At 41.2% G+C, this 6,841-nt stretch overlaps 1 protein-coding gene across 2 annotated transcripts in view; it reads right to left on the reverse strand.

Moving 5' to 3' along the window:
* The window catches only part of LOC137333055 (zinc finger MYM-type protein 3-like), a 91,161-nt gene extending 84,555 nt beyond the window's left edge, over positions 1-6,606 (reverse strand). Inside the window, exon 1 of one of the 2 annotated variants that reach the window (XM_067997149.1) lies at positions 6,528-6,606. The gene's annotated coding sequence lies outside the window, so the exon portion shown is untranslated. Of the gene's footprint in view, positions 1-5,364; positions 5,431-6,527 lie in introns of those variants that run through there. The other variant, XM_067997150.1, reaches the window with a different exon arrangement.
* Positions 6,607-6,841: the final 235 nt, after the last annotated feature.

Below are 6,841 nucleotides of genomic sequence, written 5' to 3' on the forward strand. Positions count from 1 at the left end.
TTCCAAGAGGAGCAGGGTTGCTCTCCCAATCTCCTAATTAACATTTATCCTTCAACCACCAAAAATAGATTAACTGGTCATTTCGCTTATTGCTGTTTGTAGGAACTTGCTCAAATTGGCTGCCTCATTTTCCTACATTACAACAGTGACCACACTTCAGAAGTAATTCATTGGCTGCAAAATGCTTTAGGACATCCAGAGGATATGAATAGCACTAAATTACACTGATAGGGTTAGAAGAAGAGTGGGAGGAGGCTCATGTGGAGCATAAACACTGACACAGACTAGTCGGGCCAAATGGCCAGTTTGTGTGCTGTACATTCTATGTAATTCTATGTAAATGCAAGTTCTTTCTTTTAATGGGTAAGTTATGCATTAAACACAAAGAATGGCTGAGATTCAACCATAACATCAATGGAGCAGTCATTGAGACAGGACAGAACTGGGATGGAAATGAAGGGATATGGGAAGACATTGATTTCTAAATACCGCTGAAGATATTGGTGATGCAGTAGCAGGAAGGATAGTACAGAGCAAATGTGATTAATTTAATTTTGACAGTTGGGATATACAAGAATCTTCCATAAAGAAGCAATTCATAAACACCTATACGGAATCAAAACAATAAATACAGTCAAAGTGAGCATACTCCTAAAAAGTTTAATGGAATTCTGAGAGTCACAATTTTTGATAATGGTAAAGTAGTGAGTAATATGTTGACACTTCAAAGTGTACTGAGAAGATCCCTAAAAAGACAGATGGTTGAAATCAAAGTTCAGATGAAGCAACGTAGAAGTTGCATTTTTTTTTAAATTACACCACAGGTATAGGCAACTGGGTAGTTATTAACAATAATTCTCAAAAGGTAGCTGTGATCAATGGAGACCCCCAGATCAGTCCAAGAACCCCTGATTATATTATTTCGTAATGACCTACATAAAGATACTCATGTAGAATGTCTACGGCTGCAAAAGGAGTATATTGTTTGGTAAAGAAGGACGTTCAGACTGAACATTTTATACTGAAAAATTAGTAACATATGTAGTAGGTTGACAAAATGCTAAAAGATTACATAGAGACTGCTGTGACATACACATTAGGGTTTACAGCAGATCCAGATACTAAAGATGCATTTTAAAATATCGGACAACATTCTGTGGGTCTAGTTTTTGTCATCATGCTTAAAGTTAGGTACCAGAATGAGATCAAGTAAGAGCAGGAAGAATAGCACTGGGTATCAAATAAATAAGCTATGAAGACAAGGCGGCAGAAGTTCAAACTGTTCTCAAAGATGAGTCACAAACTTAAGTTTTTTGTGGGAATGCGTGAGATGTTAGTATTTGGAAAGAAACACTTCCATTTGAGTAACAAAGTATCATACACAGGTTAGATGTATGGTGAAGGTTCTTGAATACCACCTAAATAATGTACCGTAGCTTCAAATTCAGAAGAGCATGCTTCAAGAACCAGCATGATATTTTCCCCTTGCATCTCAAGGAGCAAATACTTTTACTTGAGAATGGTTAAACTCGCACCTAACGGAAATTGCTTATTCAGTTGGGGTATTTAGAAAGGAAACGAACAACTTCCCAATTCAGCAAGAGTTGGATAGGAACTTGGTGCTAAGGCAGGAGTAAGATGACAGTCTACACATGTTGATAAACATGGCAAACTAGCTCTTCCTATTCTCATTTATTGCTTTCAATTTTGCAACAAAAAAAATTTAGTGAGGTAGCTCTTTTAAAACAAAGTTAAAACTAGGGATCATAAATATAAGCCAGTCACCAATAAATCCAATTCAGGAGAAACTTCTTTACCCAGAGAATGGTTAGAATGTGGAACTTACTACCACTTGGAGTAGTTGAGGCAAATAGCATAGATGCATTTAAGGGGAAGCTAGATTACTACACAAGGGAGAAAGGAATAGGAGGTTATGCTGATCGGGTTAGATGAAGTAGGGTGGGAGGAGGCTCGTGTGGAGCATAAACACTGGCATGGACCAGTTGGGCCGAATGGCCTGTTTCTGTGCTGTAAATTCTATCTCATTTTAAAATACTCAATGAAGGTTTTCAAATATATTAAAAGCTGAAAACAAAGCTGCAATACTGAAGCTCTAATGGATCTTCCAGTGACAAAATCCCCAAATTCTCCCACTGCTATCCCAATGAATTAATTCTAAGGGAGCTCTAAACTCCTTTTCTCCCACCCAAACAACCCCTTTAGCTAACAACCTGCTAAAAATAAAAGAAACTTGTCAGTCTGACCCAGTTTCCACAAGGATGACAAATTCATTCACTTTCTGAATCAGTACACCAGAGATGTACGTTTCTCAGAAAATCTAGCAGTATTGTGATCACCAAGATTTCAGTAAAGCAAGTTGGCATATGGAACTTTCATACCATGTCCTTTGAAAAACACCCACCAGTACAATGACAGTGTATGCCCTTCCAGACTTTTGTGCTGCTGTACTATCTGCTGCTGCAATTCAGATACTTAACGACAATACTACTGGCCTTTGACATGCAAAGACAGTGCCACCTACTCCACATAAACTGGCAACATCTCAAATTTCAGTCCAAACATTGATTGTGCTACTTTTGACATGCTGCTTGATAACTCCCAAAATTACCAGTTAACCAGATCTTTGCCAACTAACAACTACCAGAATGAAAGTGTCTGAAAGGACAACTACATATTTACTGGACTGAAGCAAGAGCTCAAGATCAGAAACTGACAAGATTCATTCTCTCACTTGTCAACACTATCGAGAACAGAAGCCACTGACTCACCTAGTTTCCAAATCCACTATGACTTTATCCATCACGTGGAATTTATTGATTCAAACATGGACGTGCTTGGTGTGAGCATTTCAAGTCATACAACACGGGGCGAAGTATTGTTTAGTACACAGAAAGCAGTTTGTGGTGAATACCAATACACTAAATGCACCTAGCCACACCACTGCATGCCGAGTATTATTTTTCAACAAACATTTTAAATAACTTCTTTTGGAATCAGGGTTGTTATAGCCTCAAACAAGTTTTATGTAGTTGCACTCAAGTCTCATCATACGCAAGCAGGTAAGTAACCTGCTCCCAAACACCTCTACCGTATCACCATCATTAGCTGTACACAGCATGGACGCTCTATAACCCGTCCTTTCATTTTTCCCTCCCTCTGGAAAACTCCAAACCTTTATTAAGCCCCCAAGAATTGACAGACAAGATAAGAAATTCAACATCTGGGAAGGCACAGGGTGAATCCATCCCCAAACATCCGTGCATAGCCCTGTGGCACACAAATGAGCTGCACCAATCATAACTTTTACGAGCTTGGTTTTCCAAGTATTAATCTAATCTCAAAATTATGTCGCTTCTCAGAAAATGATTCCAAGTTCACAATGCATCGACAAAATTAACACTGCAGCTAAAACGCAAGTACAATGCAAAGCATATGATTTAGAATCAATGACATTTTTGACTGCAAGTGAGGGGCATGAGTGATGGGAAATGGAACCTTTTCCCCATTTCAGACATTCCTCCCCCAAAATGTCAGCATCAAGCACTCTCAGGATACAAAAAGGTTAAATAGTGAACAACGACCCCTCTACTCTACCCCAACATGGCCATTAAGAACTAGATTAAAACTACACAAATGTAATTCACATAAGCACCTCTAAAATAAAATCAAGAGATTGTCTTTTTCACATCAGTCAGAGCCAGATTCAAACCCAGATTACAAAGATAAAAAATCAGTTATTCCCTGATGGGATGGGCAATATATGGCGCCTTGCGTCACCTCCATCAACAGAAAAGTATTTTTCATATTCAGCTGCGGGGAATGGAACTATTTTCCTATTAATTCCTGCCATTACAACTGAAGTTCAACCTCCAAAAACAAGATGAGGAGACAGAATTGTCTTCACCTTCAAACACAACTTAATTAATAATGAAAGGACGGGTTATAGAGCGTCCATGTTGTGTGCAGCTAATGGTGATACTGTAGAGGTGTTTGGGAGCAGGTTACTTACCTGCTTGTGTATGTGTAATTAAACTGTGGCAACAGGGATCTTAAAAAAAAGTTTGAGAGGACAGGATGTAGATCTGAATCCAACCAATACTGACAAAATGAATATTACCCATCATCCATTGAGCAGGCTATGTGAAGTGAGCTTGGGCAGTCTCAACCCAATTCATTGTGGGCATGGCCCCACACAAATAAACTGTTCAAGTGACAACCGAACAGGCAATAGGATAGCTATTGTGGAAAATTGCATACTTGTGCAATCGAGGTGCTTTTCCGAGGCTTCAGTTAAGTCAAACTGTGCTTTTGAGTGCGCTTGATGCTGACTTCGGGTGACTGAAATGGAAAAGTGTTCAATTTCCCAATATCAACATGCTTCACCTAAAAAAAGAAATTTGCCCTCATGCCAAAAAAGGCACAATCCTGCTATGTAGCATAGGCACCTTGGCAGTAACACAATAAATTTAAAACGCTGGTGTGAAGACAAATATTCCTGAAAATGTTTAAGTTAAAGCAAATAATTGTCAGTCAGATAAGATTCCCATTCATAGGTTCTGTGTACACATGGTAATGTTATCAAACTACACAAATATCTGGATACCTCAAAAACCACATTAACGTATGTAGCTGAGGTTCAGTGACATTGTAAACAACTGAACCGTGACACCTTACCAGGGATCAGAAACTTAATTTTTTTAAAAATCTATCTTCATTCTACCACTCCATTGCATCATTCCTGGTCAAGAGCACAAGTAGTTCACCAATTTCCATGACTCTACCAATCAGTAGAAGACAGAGAGCACTGAAGGACAGTACCTTATTTTCCAACCTCCCGAGGTGAGATCATAAACTTGGGGTGAGCAAAATACACATTCCACAACAACATGGTACTTTGCCCAAGTAAATAAACGTCAGAGTTGAGGATTATGCAATATACTAGTTTATAATGTTAAAAAAATCAGAATGAGAGACAAGAAGATTCTCTTAATCTAGTACAACATTCCAAATATTCTTTATTAGAATATACCCCAGTGTGGTACCAAGCCATATTGAACAGGAAGGCCTAAGCTCTGATCCCTCATCTGTGTTGATCAAGCTTGCACACTCTCCACACAAACAGCTGCAGTATGCCCAGGTTTTATTTTGCCATAAAATAGTCAGTAAAGAAAGCTCCTAACCACAATCGATTGACCCCCGCCCGCTCACTGCAAAATAGTTATCTGGCTCGACGTCAGACGAGGACATTATTGGGCTTGGCTGCAATGCTTTTCTCCTCACCCCCGCCGAACAGCACTGTGGCTCACACATAAACAAGGCGAAAGTATCAGAAAGAGCCAGCACCTGTAGAACAGCATGCAACCAAACGTTAGTGCCTAAAGAAGGGAGGGCGGCCAGAAACAGGATAAAAGCAAGCAATTTCTATTTGTTCAACGATGCAAGCCCTTGCAGCATTTGCTCCTGGGCTGTGCAGTTCCATGCAGGGCCGGCCTCCCTCCGCTGCTGTTGCTTATTTTTGCTGCGGGAGCGGACCAGCAACAACTAGTAGGCGCCCCTACACTATGGGCAGATAGCCTTGGCAGTCGACTCTTGTGATTGGTGGTGCCGACTGGAATGCTGCAGCAGCAGCAGCCGCCGCGAGGGCTCACGAGACGCTCCGGGTAGAACGCGCGGGTCGTTCCAGAATCCCGGGACGGAATCCCGCCTGCCACAAAAAATGGAACGGATCGTCTGAACCTTCCCCCCCCGCCTCCAGCACGAGCTCACTCTCCCACCAATTCCACCCCCCTCCAAACTATCGTCTGACTGGGCGAGACGTCTCCAACCGCCACCATCGCCTCAAAATTTAACGAAAAAAAATAAAGTCGCCCGAGATGTTTAGTACACAAGACATTTTTTGTTGCAAAAAAATTTTTTTTTTTTAAATGTTTGCGATGCAACGGTTTAGAAGGGAAGAATTAAAAATACGAATAAAAGATACACACACCGAATGCCCTTGACTATCCAGCAGGTTGGGTTGTTTTATTTTAATGCAGCTACCCTGGTTAAAAAAAAATCTCCGACCAAATAAACGGCATAGAAAAACTATCGAAACCTATACAAAATGCATTACACATTTACAAAATGAGTATATATTACATGCACAAACACGAGCCATTTGTTGCACAAAACACCGCTGTAAGGATGGATCCCACGATTATTTAAAAATATCACATTTGGACACATTAAACTGATTTCCCCCCCCCCCACCTTTTCGAATCGACCGGAGCACACCTCGCGGATTTTTTTTTGTGTCCCCTCATTTTTGCGCGAGTCCGCCATTATTACATTCAGCCATCCTGCGTGAGGCACACACACACACAGACCAACACAAAAAAAAGCCAGGAAATCATTTTCCATCCCCAAATTTCAATTGCCACTGGAATTAATGACGTAAAGATAGAAGTGAATTTCTAATTCCTAGAGGCCGTTTATGACATAAATTGAAGCAAAAAGTGCAGAAATACCTGCGCCACGGCTGCAAAAACACCACCACCCAGCTCCAGATGTCGACGGTTCCACTCGGAGCTGATACCTCGCTTTCCAACTACCGCTGCAAACTGAGCGGTGCGTCTGATTGACAGGGAAGGGGGCGGTGCGATGCGTTTGATTGACGGCTTTGCTTGTGGGGCGGTGCAATGTGCCTGATTGACAACTGGGGGCGGTACAATGTGTCTGATTGACAACCGAGGGGCGGTGCCATATCAGGACCGGAAACATTCAAACAAAACCTCTCATCCGTACAGAGTGTGCGTGCGCGCGCGCGCGCGCACTCGGGTTT

This window comes from Heptranchias perlo, chromosome 15, assembly GCF_035084215.1.
Source record: "Heptranchias perlo isolate sHepPer1 chromosome 15, sHepPer1.hap1, whole genome shotgun sequence".
In the NCBI taxonomy this organism is placed as follows: domain Eukaryota; kingdom Metazoa; phylum Chordata; class Chondrichthyes; order Hexanchiformes; family Hexanchidae; genus Heptranchias; species Heptranchias perlo.